The 14,319-nt window shown below is 49.9% G+C and overlaps 1 protein-coding gene across 3 annotated transcripts in view; it reads right to left on the reverse strand.

Annotated features, from left to right (window-relative positions):
* LYN (LYN proto-oncogene, Src family tyrosine kinase) overlaps positions 1-13,359 on the reverse strand; it is a 110,438-nt gene extending 97,079 nt beyond the window's left edge. Inside the window, exon 1 of one of the 3 annotated variants that reach the window (XM_021089363.1) lies at positions 13,089-13,359. The gene's annotated coding sequence lies outside the window, so the exon portion shown is untranslated. Of the gene's footprint in view, positions 1-12,715; positions 12,735-13,088 lie in introns of those variants that run through there. The other 2 variants (XM_021089358.1, XM_021089361.1) reach the window with 2 other exon arrangements.

A 14,319-nucleotide genomic window follows, 5' to 3' on the forward strand; every position in this document is an offset into this window, starting at 1 on the left:
TAATTTTACTAACTAATGGCTGAATAAACAGGTATTTAAATAAGGCTCTGATCGAACTCACAGTGTGAGAATGTCAGCAACTGAATAGCCAGGGGACAAAACCGGATAAGAACCTGTGGCTCTGCCACTGAACTGCAGTCATTCAGGCCCGGGATGCAGTGCCAGCCAAATCCACAGCTTGAAAATCTGTTTATCTGCCAAACCCAATGGCTTTGTACTGCTTTTCAATTTCTTACACTTTATTGTGAAAAAGCCAACATGGGAAACTCAACTCAAACTTGGAGCAGGAATGTAGATGCCTCGGAGAAGACAGAGTATGGGGGAGGGGTGGCGGGGGGTGGTGAAGCTAGGTGGGAGCTCTGTTTTGCTTTTTGATCTGGCAGAGGTTGCATGAGGGCTTGCTTTGAGCTGGACTTTGTGGGGTTTTTTTGTATTTTGCTACCTGTACATTACACTTTAAAGCAAAAACCACCCTACGCTGGAAAAGCTTTAAAAAAAACAAAACAAAACTCCTCTTCAAGCCTCTTAGGAAGACCTCCATTGGAAATATTCTGTCCTATTATGTAATTTGGAATCAGGGGTCCATGGTAAGAAATAACAGAATTATCAAATCAGAAAGTGCCTCCTAGGGGTTCCCACTGTGGCTCAGCAGGTTAAGAACCCAACTAGTATCCATGGGGATGTAGGTTCCATCCCTGGCCTCGCTCAGTGGGTTAGGGATCCACCATTGCCGTGAGCTGCGGTGTAGGTTGCAGACGTGGCTCGGATCTCAAGTTGCTGTGGCTGTGGTGTAGGCTGATGGCTACAGCTCCAATTTGACCCCAAGTCTGGGAACCTCCATATGCCATGGGTGTGGCCCTAGAAAGCAAAAAAAAAAAAAAAAAAAAGAGTGCTTCCTAGAGCCATCTAGTTCACCGTTTCTGAAAGGTCCTGCAAGAAGGTTGCTTAGCCTGTGCTTACAAGCCAGTAACCCGTGGAGAAGGACCACTTCACACCCTAGCCAGGTCCCCTGCAGTCAGCTCTGATGGTTAGAAATCTCCCCCAGTATGACTCTCCAACCCCCAAGGTCTGCCTCTGCAAAATTCCCCATTATCTTACAGCACCGCCACTCAAAATCCTATCAGCCATGCACCCATGGGGCCCTGGATTAACAGAGTTAGAGACCATGTCCCCTCCCCCGCAAACAACTGAGCACCATCAGCCAGGTGGACAAAACCCCAGTCAGAATGAGGGCAACGCATCAAATTCCATGAAATAGCCTCCAGACTGTCCTCATCTATTTGTGTACATTCCTGCTTCTCAAGTAACCTCTTAAAAAATAACTTTTAATTGTAATAAAATACGCATAACCAAATTTATATCTTAACCCTAAGTGTTCAAGGCAGTAGGATTAAGTTCATCACCATCACCGTCCATCCCCAGAACCCTTTTCGTTTTGTGGCACTGAATTCGAGACCCACTGGAGTTCCCACGGTGGCTCAGCAGTAGCGAACCCGAGTAGTATCCTTGAGGACATGGGTTCGATCCCTGGCCTCGCTCAGTGGGTTAAGGATCCGGCGTGGCCGTGAGCTGTGGTGTAGGTCACAGACGTGACTTGGATCTGGCGTGGCTGTGGCTGTGGTGGAGGCTGGCAGCTACAGCTCCGATTGGACCCCTAGCCTGGGAACCTCCATAGGCCGAGGGTACGGCCCTAAAAAGACAAAGAAAAGAAAAGAAACTCCAGACCCATTAAACAATAACCACCATTCTCCTTTCTGTCTCTATGAATTGGTTTCTCTAAGTACCTCACATAGTGAAATCATATAATATGTGTCCTTCTGTGACTGGCTTATTTCTCCTGACCTACTGGTTCCCAAGGTTCATCCATGCGGTTGTGCGTGTCAGGATCCCCTTCCTTTCCTAGGGCTGAATGGTATCCCCTGTGCCTAGAGACCACATTTGGTTTATGCATTCATCTGCTGATGGACCCTTGGCTGCTGTGAATAATGCTGCTACTTTCAATGTAGGGGGGCGGGGTTACACCCAGAAGTGGAACTGCTGAATCATCAGGTCATTTGGTGTTTCATTTGGGGGGAACTGCCATACCGTTTTCCCCAGTGTCTGCACTATTTAACAAGCCCACCAACAGTGCAGGAGGGTTCCAATGTCTCCACACCCTCACCAACATCTGTTATTTTGGGGTTTGCTTTTGTCGTTGTTTGGTCATTTGGTGGCTCTCCTAAGCACCGTTCTTTGGATACGTACAACAACAGGGACCACCATGGGCTCGGTGCTTCCTCTGTGGCCAGCTCGAAATCTGTTCCCTCCTGAAGCCTCACAAGCCATCTCTGAGGTTGGGGAGTGAGGACTCTCAGGCCAGCAAAGGTGGCCACTTGTGCCTGGAAGACGCAGACCTGGAATCTGAGCCCAGATGTGGATCCTGGATCCTGCACTCTACCCAGCTCTCACACGGCCTTCCTTCTTAAGAGCGCTATTTATCGGTTTCTGAGCACTGACTCGGATGCCTAGAGGCTTCCTGAGTGAGGTGACTGTCCCACCCTGACCACAGCCAGTTCATTTGTCAGCCTCTGGGGTGTGAACAGCCGTTAGGACAGGACCTCTGGCTTATTAAGGTTTATGTTTCCTCCAAGAAACCTCTACCCTGCCTAACACACAATACTCAACAAATCCACACTTAAAAAATAAACTGTGAGGAGTTCCTGTCACGGGGCGGTGGTTAACGAATCCGACTAGGAACCATGAGGCTGCAGATTTGATCCCTGGCCTCACTCAGTGGGTTAAGGATCTAGTGTTGCTGTGAGCTGTGGTGTAGGTCACAGACACAACTCAGATCCCACATTGCTGTGGCTGTGGCGTAGGCTGGCAGCTACAGCTCCGATTAGACCCTTAGCCTGGGAATCTCCATATGCCTCGGGTGTGGCCCTTAGAAAAGACAAAAAGACAATAAATAAATAAATAAACAAACAAACATACTGTGACTGTGGAAGCCCAATTATCAGCACTAAAGCTACATCAGTCAGTGTGACAGAGGAGAAACACAGAAGAGGCAACCACATACCATGTTTATATGTGTTTTTGTTTCTTTTAAAAATTTTTTCTTGGAGTTCCCGTCGTGGCGCAGTGGTTAACGAATCCGACTAGGAACCATGAGGTTGCGGGTTCGGTCCCTGCCCTTGCTCAGTGGGTTAACGATCCGGCGTTGCCGTGAGCTGTGGTGTAGGTTGCAGACGCGGCTCGGATCCCGCGTTGCTGTGGCTCTGGCGTAGGCCGGTGGCTACAGCTCCGATTCAACCCCTAGCCTGGGAACCTCCATATGCCGCGGGAACGGCCCAAGAAATAGCAACAATAACAACAACAACAACAAAAAAAAAAAGACAAAAAAAAAAAAATTTTTTTCTTATGGCTGCACCCAAGGCATATGGAAGTGCCTAGGCCAGGGACTGAATTCAAACCACAGCTGTGACCTATGGATCCTTTAACCCACTGCCCAGGGCCAGGGATCGAACCTCTATCACCACAGCGACCAGAACTGCTGCAGTCAGGTTCTTAACCCACTGTGCCACAGGGGGAACTCTATTTCCTTTCTTTTAATTGAAGTATAGTCGACTGACAATGTTGTATTCATTTCCAGGGCACAGCGAAGCGATTCAGTTATCTATATAGGTATTCTTTTTCAGCTTCTTGTCTATTAGAGGTTATTATAAGATATTGAATGCAGTTCCCTGTATTATACAGTAGGTCCTTGTTCTTTATCTATGTTTTATATAGCAGTGTATATCTGTTCATCTCAATAATCTGCTATTCCTCTCCCCACCCCCCTTTGGTAACCATACGTTTGTTTTCTATCAGACGCTAACTTTTGAGACCCAGTGTTCAAAGGGATGTGACAGCCTGGTAAGGCCCACCCGTGAAACTCACCACCACCATTCTCCTTCTCGCAGAGTCTGCGATTCCTGTGTTGGATACCAAGGCAACATGGTGTCGAGAGCCAGGCGGTTGACACGTGACACCAGAGGCGACAAGTCATTTGTTAACCTGGGCTACCTAGTGCTGCCTTAGTTAAAGACATAACTATAGCCGTAAGGTACCGTTTGAGTCATTCGCCAAAATGTTCAGAAATGTTATTTCTACTAAAATATTGAAAGGTTACGCGTTGGTAAAAGAATTTACGGAAATGATCATTAAATCCTTAATTTATTTAAAACTTTAAAAATAAATGGCAAACCATAAAGTAAAATATAGAGAGCAGTTACGACATTTACCTTGTCAAACTTTCTTTTTTAAAACACCTTTGGCATCTGTTAAGTTTGAAACCACTGGAACAGTCAATGTGGTCCAGGGAGACAAAAACCAACTCTTACAATGCATGCTTGATTGTACTGATGGCCATAAACTCTATATGAGAAATTCCTCTGAAGCCAAGGACAGTGCCTGCCACCACATGTGCCTGTCACTCCCCAGATTACAAAGTCTCTCCTTATTTAAGGATGCTCCCTTAAGGCCTCCAACTGGTGAATTCCTTCTCCCAGACCAGACCCGGCTCGAGCATGGCGCCCTCACTGTCACTGGGAGCCCTGTTCTTCTGTTTGCAGAGCACTCTGTACACACGACTAGGCCAGCCCTGATCCGACTCTGAAAACCACATTTATTTAAAAAAAAAAAAAAGCAAACTATTGCCTTTGGAACAGATAAGCAATGAGATCCTGCTATATGGCACTGAGAACTATATCTAATCACTTGTGATAGAGCGCGATGGAGGATAATGTGAGAAAAAGAATGTATAGAGATATGTGTGACTGGGTCACTTTGCTGTACAGTAGGAAATTGACAGAACAGTGTAAACCAACTATAATGGAGAAAATAAAAATCATTTAAATGTAAAAAAAAAAACAAACAAACCACATTTAAGTCCCCATGTCCCACTTCTTAGGGCGTCTTACAATGCAGAGACCATTCTGCTCACCCCTGTAGCCTCTGGCAACTCCTGGTACCTCCCAGGCAGATGAGATGTTCAAATGCCCAACACCAGAGCCTCCACCCCAGGGCAGTCCTGAGAGGGCCCTTTCATGACTCACTCCCCACCAGACACTGAACTTTCCTTGGCCACTGATAAGCTTATTCGCTTTTACTAGGAGTAACAAGAGCTCCCTTATATTACACACCTCTTGTGTACCCCAAACAGTGTCAAAGATTACAAAGTAGCTCTGCTAATCACCAGCACACACTTGAGAAGCGGGAACGGTATTATTACCTTGATTCAGACAAGAGGAAACGGAAAGAAGGGTGTGATCTGGTGATCTGCCCAGGTGCCCAGGGGCTGGAGCCAGACTAGAGCTCAGGCCTGACTTGCAAGAGCATCCCCCAGCCCCATCTTCCACCTCCCTCAAGGTTAAAATTAATAAGCCCTCATCAGACTGGATACAGTGTATAATCCATATGCCACGTCTCATGATGAAGGGCCCTCTGCATGTAATCATCAAATGATACCATTCTGTCCAGATGTTGCCACTCTTCCTTAGGGCGCTTTTGCTACACTCATTCGTATGTGCTGAGAACAAGGACAACGCCAGGCTACTGCTGCTTAACAGTCTCCACCGAAATCAAACAGCAAATACTGGAGTTCCCGTAGTGGCTCAGCAGTAACAAACCCAATCAGTATCCATAAGGACTCGGGTTTGATCCCTGGCCTTGCTCAGTGGGTTAAGGATCCCGAGTTGCTGGGGCTGTGGTGTAAGCCAGCAGCTACAGCTCCGATTCGACCCCTAGCCTGGAAACCTCCATATGCCACAGGTGTGACCCTAAAAAGCAAAAAAAAAGCAAATACTGATAACCCCACAGACCTAGACCTCAACTCCAATCTGCTTATTTCTTCAGCAGTGTTGCCTCACCAAGAAGATTCAGATAGGAGTTCCCGATGTGGCCCAAGGGGATCTGGGCGCCTCTGCAGCATCAGGATGCAGGTTCCAGCCCCAGGCCTCCCAGGGCCAGCACAGCGGGTTAAAGGATCCAGTGTTGCCGCAGGTGCGGTGTAAGTCACAACTGTAGCCCAGGTCACAACTGTGGCCCAGATCTGACCCCTGGCCTGGTAATTTCATATGCCCTCGGGAAGCCAAAAAAGAAAAAACAACAAAAAAAATCAGATAAATGTCTAGGCAAGCTCATGACCATCCAGGGCAATTATCAAAATCTACTCATTAGTGACTACACATGATGTAGTCTGATGTCACGTAAAACAGAAATAAATGCTACCGTCTAGCCCCAAATTATTCTCTGTGGAAGTTCCCATCCCTGCCTGGGTTAATCATCCACCAATTCAGGGCAGCCAATGAATCCACGAGAGTCTCAGTATCTCCTCATTTTTTTCACAACATCATAAATATTTCATCATGGAAGAGTCTAGGCAAGGCGCTGCTTGTGCTGGGGTAAAAAGTGGTTTCCCACAACAAGGCTCTGAGGATTCACCTCCGTCTACACAATGAATTCCAACTCGCGGTCCCCTGGACACAGCTCTTCTGCGCCTGCGCATCCAGCATCATCGCAGCCTCATCACTTTATCAGTGATGCCGGTAAATCGGTCATTTCTACCCCCGCGGCTCCCTGTCGCCTGGGTGGCTTCTCCCGTGCTGGGTGTGACTCACAGTAGGTTCTCGAGAAACTCAGAACTGAATATAAGTATAAGAAGCTGACGCTGCTTTAAGAAATGGTTACCTCTGCTAACAACATTTGCAGTGCATTAGCTCCTCCAGGGCCAGGCCTGCCTGCAGTGACACCCCGACAACAGTCAGAAGGGCCCCTTTGCCAAGTTTCCCGATGGCTCCACCCTCCCTCTGCAGTCCCACCACCTTATTACATGTCACTGCCACCACCCTGCTGCTCTAAAACCAGGTGAGTCATGCTCTTTGTAGCAAAATAAAGATGTACAAGAGAAAAAAAGGGGAAAAACAAAACAAAACAAAACCCAGTATTTACTCATCACTCAGAAATAATCGTATTGAAAACTCTGGTATAAAAAAAAATGCTTGCTATGCCTATAGCTTAGAATGATGTGTCACCTATGAATATGTTACTTCAGAAATGGTACTGTATCTTACCTTTCCCGTGGGGTCGGCTTTTTGAAAGCAACTTTCATATTAGGGTAATTTCATTCTATTTTTAAAGATATTGAAGAGATACACCGTTCATTGTATGGATGTATCTGCAATGTGTGTTTGTACATAAACCTCCTTATGGGACTGGAGCTTGTGGAGCTGCTGGACCCTCTTTTGGGCACTTTAAACTCTGCCCAGTCTCACCAAGCTGGCCTCAGAGAACTACGCCGGTCACACTCCACCAACAAATGGGGAGAGGGGCTCTTTCACCAAATTTTGCTTTGCTTTTCCTTTTTTTTTTTTTTTTTTTTTTGCATACAGGTGGATGTGCGTTCAGACACAAACTAAAATACGATGTTTCTCGAAATGGATCAAAGTCAAAGAAGTTTAAAAGTCACTGCTCTATCCCAAAAATTTAACAAGGGGCTATGGCTTAAGGAATTTTAAAAATAGCATTGGAGTTCCCTGGTGGCCCAGCAGTTGAAGAGCTGGCATTGTCACTGCTGTGGGTCAGGCCACTGTTTGTGGCATGGGTTCAATCTCTGGCCTGGGAATCTCCATATGCCATGGGTGAGGCCAGAAAAAAAAAAAAAAGTCAAGAAGAGGGGATTAAAGTAAATGAATAAAAAGCTTTGTAGTTAGGATTAAGAAATTATTATAATGCCCAAACATTAAAAGATTTCCAAACATCTCCTCAGATTTTTGGAACAGTTTCCTTGTTGGAAAATTTCAACACATCCATGTTCCTGTGGCTGAAAAATCAAGCATGGCTGCCATGGCTCTGCCGAGAGGGCCCTCCCTCCACTCCGACCAGGACATGAAAACAGAGCAGAAGGTGCTAGAACGAAGCGAGGAAAAAGCAGTGCTGGGTGGTGAGGAAGGTGGGGCTGCAGGCAAATGACGGGCCTGGGGCCTTGGCAGCAGGAGGAAGCGTCACTTCCTCGCCAGCCTCCTCCTCCCGCAGGCCTCCTGCCACAGCTCTGCTCTCCGTGACACAGCTTCCCCGTGGAAAGCAGAAGTGGGCCTCCCTCTCCAGTCGGGGCCCTCTGAGACCAGCTTCCCCTCCGCCCTCTCGCCTGTGGGGCTAACATTTACTGGAAGAGCTGAAGCACCCAGGAAAAGCCCAAACACCCAGGAGACATCATGCCTCTGGCTGGAAATGAAACAAATCTAGACACATCTCTCCCATCTCACCGTGTTGTCTCAGCAGCACTGAAAAGTCACTAGAGCACTGCTCCCCCCCCACCAGCCCCCCCGGATGCTGAACCAAGACAGAGAGGAGGATGGAGAACTTCGGGGAGCTGACAAGGAGCTTCCACCAACTTGCAACCAACATGACTTGGGATCCCTCAAGAGAGTGACGTTACCCCTCCCGCCTCCTCCCCCAGCCGGGATGCTGGACCAAGACAGGGAGGATGGAGAACTGGGGAGGAGCAGACAAGGAGCTTCCAAACAGGACTTGGGATCCATCAAGAGAGTGAAGGTAGATGCTCACAAGAAGGTGGAGTGTGGACAGGCCCTGCAATATCTGATATCTGACTCTGTCAGAAGTGTAAACTGGAAGAAGGAAGCGAGACGCACTTAAAGACCCTCTGAGCCTCCTAAGGGACGACGTCTTCCCTGTGTCCTAAAACTCACCAAGAGCAGAGCCTACAGCATTGAAAAACACCCACTCAGTCAGGATCTGTTAATCCATCCCCAAGTGCGAAGTTTTACGGAGCACCATTTATACATCTTAACATCATGAAGAATGAACAAAGTTACATTGAGATGAACCATTAATAGTTAACCCCCATCAATTCATGGCTTGAAGGCTCTGTGGGCTAGTGGGGGAAGCGTTAAAGAAAGAAGTTAGAGGAGAGAGACTGGCAATACGTTTGGGGTTAATAAGGCACAGTTAAATAACCAACACTTTGGAAGAGTTGTATACCAATGAAAACTATGTCCTGATTCCAAATATAATTTTCACGAAATAGCTTGGCAGCAAATAAGGAACGCTGATGCGTAATCAGTACTAAAGGAAAATGGGGAGTTCCCGTCGTGGCTCAGCAGAAGCGAATCCAACTAATGTCCATGAGGATGCAGGTTCGATCCCTGGCCTCGATCAGTGGGTTAAGGATCCGGCGTAACCATTAGCTGTGGTGTAGGTCGCAGACAAGGCTTGGATCCGGCGTTGCTGTGGCTGTGGTATAGGCCGACAGCTGTAGCTCCGATTCACCCCCTAGCCCGGGAACCTCCATATGCCTCGGGTGCAGCCTTAAAAAGGAAAAAAAAAAAAAAAAGAAGAAAAGGAAAATGAAGTTCAGAACAAGGTTGAAGAAAAAGCTCAAGAAGGAAGAACCAAGGCTATTACAGCCCCAGGCGACTTGCCAGCATGGATGAGCCTTTGAAACACAGCATCCCAAGTAATTACTTAAACTTGCTTTGCTAAATGACGAGACAGCCCTTCCAGCTAAAGTGAAGCCAAGGATAATCTAAAAGAAGAGTCTGAGTCTTTAAACTGGCCTGTTCCCAAAATTCCCATCCCCCCATTGGCAGATTTCCAAACTATTTTCTACACTTGGGCTTCTCCCCCAAATGGGAACTTACTCAAAATAAATGTTATAAATGATGAGAGAGTGAACTCAACGTTTCACAATTTAAGTAGCAGGAAACCAGGCAGCTGTAAGAAATCTTTCAGTACTTCTGACCAACTTCTGCTTCCCTGTCCATCTCCTATGACCAGTCTTAAAGGATGGGAGGCGAGGTCTATCCAGTGCAGGAGAGTGACCCTTGCTCACAGCAGGTAGCCAGGAAAGGAGTCGCATGTTTTCATGTGCATGCACAGACCCTGTCCCCTTCCTTTATATTTTTCCCCTTGAATGACATCTCTCACTGTTGTAACAACTGCACACGGAGGCTCGTAGGGTTTACAAAGAGGCTAGAGGGAATCCCTTTGCAGGGTACCACTTGGGCCCTTCTACACTAAGCAATAGCAACCCCAGGCAGTCAGTAGAGCTGCTCTGACAGCGGCCGGGACAGGTGTCACCTTGGCAGTTATCAGAGCTCCTCCCTTCCTGAGCAGGAAGCTGAGCTGAGAGGCCCAGGAACCCAGGTCCCCCGAATCCAGCCCAAATACCCTGCTTGACGTTGCACCTGCTCATTTGCCCTGACAGTCAGCCACTTAGGGCAGACAACTTCCAAGGGATGGAAGATGGAAGGAAACTACCTTGTGATTCTCTGTCTTAAAAATGTTTACTGAATAACTTAGGAGCTTTACTTGTAGGCAATTGAGTATCGCCTACAGGTCCAAAGGCAGAGAAGTGGGAAAGACCAAAGTTAGAACCAGACAAGGTATCTATTCTGCCCAATGATGCCATTTAACCTGTGACCTTGGACATGCCAAAAACTTTTTTTTTGTATCTTTCCCTGCCTACCCTGGGGCGGGGGGGGGGGGGGCGGTGGTCATGAGAAGGTCAAATGAAAGCAGCTTTCAGAAGGCTTCAGAGCTTTGCATAAGCAGCTGGGTATCAACACCATCACTGCCAGAAAGAGCCCAAGAAAAAGGGCTGAGGCAGTCTCTGCCATCAGTGTGTCACTGATCAATGTCCCACCTAATGGCTGTGATGACCTTTCCATGTCAACACTATCCATGCCTGAAGACACAGGTCACTGAGGTCAGCACTCTGAGTGGGCCGTATCCATGGACCCTGCCGGGGACATGTACCTCTTCCTATTTATACAGATTTTAAATTTAAATATGGGCTTGTGTGTGGATAATACGGTTTAACTTTGTCCATTACAACCCCATATATTCATAGGAACCAACAGGCATCTCATGTTTCAGTGATTCCTTTTTGAGTACAAATATGATGGAACTAAAAGGCTGTGAAAGTCATTGAATCACAACACTGCTCAACCACTTTTCTGCTAAGAGTATGTCATGGCCCAGGGCGGGGCACAGGTATTATATGTTCTCCACAAACCTTTCCAACACCAATGACTGTAAGATAAAGTCTGGCTACATCTTGGACTTCGCAGATGTAGGCTTTGCGGCTGTACCTGGTGCCCCACATGAAGGCTTCTTTCCCACTGATACAGCACAGTTACCAGTCCTAAGTGGAGATGCCCAAGGGAAACGTTGACACTGGGATAACTGGAGGGTCAAAGAAGTCTTTCCAATCCCATTTCAGAATCTGGGATGGAGAGGGCCAGCAGGCTGCTGATGCCTCAGGGGCCAGCCGTGTTCCTTGGCCTCACACAGGGCCAGGCTCAGAGCAGAGCTTCATTCCTTCTTCCAAGCCATCTAGACCTCGTGACAGGCACCAGGGCTTGTGTTTTGGACAAGCCAGACAGAACTGTTTTCACTGAGAGTTCACTGTAGTGAAATACAAGCTATACAGACATGGGCAAATCATACTATGACTCTAGTTACTGCTGTGAAGGAAATGGTGGCAAAATAAATGGCCCGAGTAATTTATCTCAAATCACAGCTTCGGTAAATGGTGAAAGAGACTCAGACTCGGGTTTCCTGGCTCCGTTTTCTCTTCCTTTACATCCGCTTCCCTCTATCCTTCACTCGGGAAGAGGGTTACCCAACTCTGCATCCAAAAACACTCAGGCACCAAAAACCCCTTGTGATCAAGATACATTTCTTCAAGTCTCAAAGCGCTGACGTCCTTACTTCTAAATGAGAACCAGGAACTACGTGGGTCCCACTTTTTCCCAGCAGAGCTCACCTTATCCAGGAGGGCTCTGAGGACTTCAGTGCCTATTCCCCTCTGCTCCGCTGTGGGGAGAGAATGCCCTGGCCCTCAGGAACCTCTGCCTGGGCGCCCTCTGGGGTAGCCAAGACATTACAAGTAAGTCAGACATCCTCATTGGCTGGGTCTTGGGGTGAGTCAGACTCCTGGGCCCTGCCCTGGGTCAGCAAATCTCTGGTGCATTTATTATGCAGATTTACTAGTAAGGTCAGGTGGGGCTAAATGGGACCAGCAGCCTTTGGTTTAAAACAACCAATCTGCCAAGAACCAGGGAACCTCGTTTTCACGGACACAATTATTTGCAATAATAACGGCACCGTCTATGGAATACCTGGGGACTTTACCTGCAATAAATAGCGCAGAAGGTGGCTATGTTCTCCTAAAGATGAGAAAATCCAAGCCGAGAATTTTAATAACAGGCCCAAGCTCACAGGTAGCTAGCAAACTATGAAGCCCTTATTCCACTCGAGTTTATGTGATGGCAAAGAAGTTGGGTGGATTTGGGTAATTAAGACAGACAGACGATCACACACACACACACACACACCCGCGACCACGCCGGCTATTAAATGGAATATGACAAACGCTCAGTATCGCGAAGACACCGCAGGCAGCCTAGATAACACAGGAAAGAGGGAACTGCCGCGCGCACCCCTCCCCCAAGGCGAAGGAAAGGCAACCCCTGAATTCTTAAAATAACTCTCGCTTCCTCTCGGCCTCCAGAGGCTGGGGACTGCGGCTCCGCTGGCCGGGAGGCGCCGGGCTCAGCGGGAGGGTGCGCACCGCCTCCCCCGCAGCCCCAGGAGGTCACGCTCAGGCCCAGGCACCGGGGAGCCAGCCGCCCGCGGGCCTGGGAGAGGGCCTGGACCGAGTCGCATCGCTCACCTCGGAGGACCCGAGAATGTGAGGGGACGGCAGACTGTGCCTGCGAGGACTTCCCCGTGGGATCCCCGCCGCGCGCCCGCCTGGTGCGGAGAGGGGGGCTCCCCCGCCGCGCGCCGGGAGCGGCCCGAGCGGGGACAGCATCCGGCCCCCGGGGCGGCGCCGGAGGGACCCGCGGTGCGCCAGCCCGCACCCCACGCCACGCCCCTGAGCCCGGGGCGGAGGAGACACCTGCGGAGCCGCCCGCGCCAGCGGCCTCGATCCTAGGTGCCCCGCCAGCGGAAGGCACCTGGGTGGCCTCCGCGTCCGGCCGCGCGCCCTCCCCCGCTCCCCCGGCCCGCGCCCACCCTCCCTCCGCCTCGCGCCTGGGACTCACCAGCTCCGGGTGCAAGTCGCGGGGCGGCGGCGGCGGCGCTCCACGGTGGCCGCGGTCAGAGCTGGGGGCGCGACGGGGCGGCCCGGCGGGGCGGGAGCGGAGGCGCGCGGCTCAGAGTGCGGGCTCGGGGCCCGGGGTGGCGCGGCCGCCCCGCCTGCCGCGGGCTGGAGGCTGAGCGCGTCCGGCCCGGAGGCGCCACGGCCAGGAGCGAGTGGCGGCGGAGGCCCGGAGCGGCGGCGGAGGAACTGGCCGTCGCCGAGCCCGGCCGGGAGGTCCCAGCTACTTCCTGGTGCTCGGATTTGCATACCGCGCCTGGAGGGCGGGGAAGTGACCGTTTGGCCCCTGCCCAAGGTTTGGGGCTTCGGTGTGGCTGTCGCGCGGAGCTTTGAAGGCAGAGAAACCTGCGTCCCGGCGCGCAGCTTGGGAGCGTGGAGCCGCCTCGGGCAGACATTCTCCTGCGGAGACAGACAGAAGGATCTTAAAGGAGATCCCCTGGCGCCTGGCGTCCGGGCACGGCGACGAAACCTCTCGCGCCTCCTTTCCTTCCCTTCCAGGCTACCCCCTAGAGTGTTAGGAAGCGCGGTGGGGTGGGGGTTCTGGCAGCAGAGGGGCGCCCTCGGGTCCCCCCAACATTTGGAGTTCTCTAGAGGGAGCATGAGACTTGCCAAGCTGATGGTCTCCTTGAGTTCTTAAGCAATGGATGAGCTCCTTAAGTATGTATTGCGAGGGCCTTCAAGGTATTGATGGGGGTGGGGGTTAAAAGGCCTGGCAGTTACTCGGTTCCCCCAAACGTCAGTTTCCACTGGGAAAAAATGGAGGCAGGGCTACCGGGAGAATGGATGAATCACCGTCTGTAAAGGGATTGCACACTGCCAGGCACACGGGGATGGTCTCTGCATTCTTCCTGCCATCTCTGCATCCCCACCTGGATCACAACAGATTCCTGACCAGTGTTTGCTGAAAGAATGACTTTATCTTCAAGCTCGTGGTCCAGCTCCGTATATGTCACTTACAAACTTAAGACAGAACATCAGTCTCAGGCGCGTGGATGCCCACTTGTTCTAAGCGAGATTCCACGTACTGGGATCCCAGCATTGCCGCCATTGTAAAATTTACATGGAAATGAACAGTCCTCTGTAGGATATTTGGACTTTGTATTAATAAGAGCAAACACTTGGGGTTCCCTGGTGGCTCAGCAGGTTAAGGATCCATGTTGTCCCTGCTGTGGTGG

The sequence above is a fragment of the Sus scrofa genome, chromosome 4 (genome assembly GCF_000003025.6).
Source record: "Sus scrofa isolate TJ Tabasco breed Duroc chromosome 4, Sscrofa11.1, whole genome shotgun sequence".
NCBI classification, from domain to species: Eukaryota; Metazoa; Chordata; class Mammalia; order Artiodactyla; family Suidae; genus Sus; species Sus scrofa.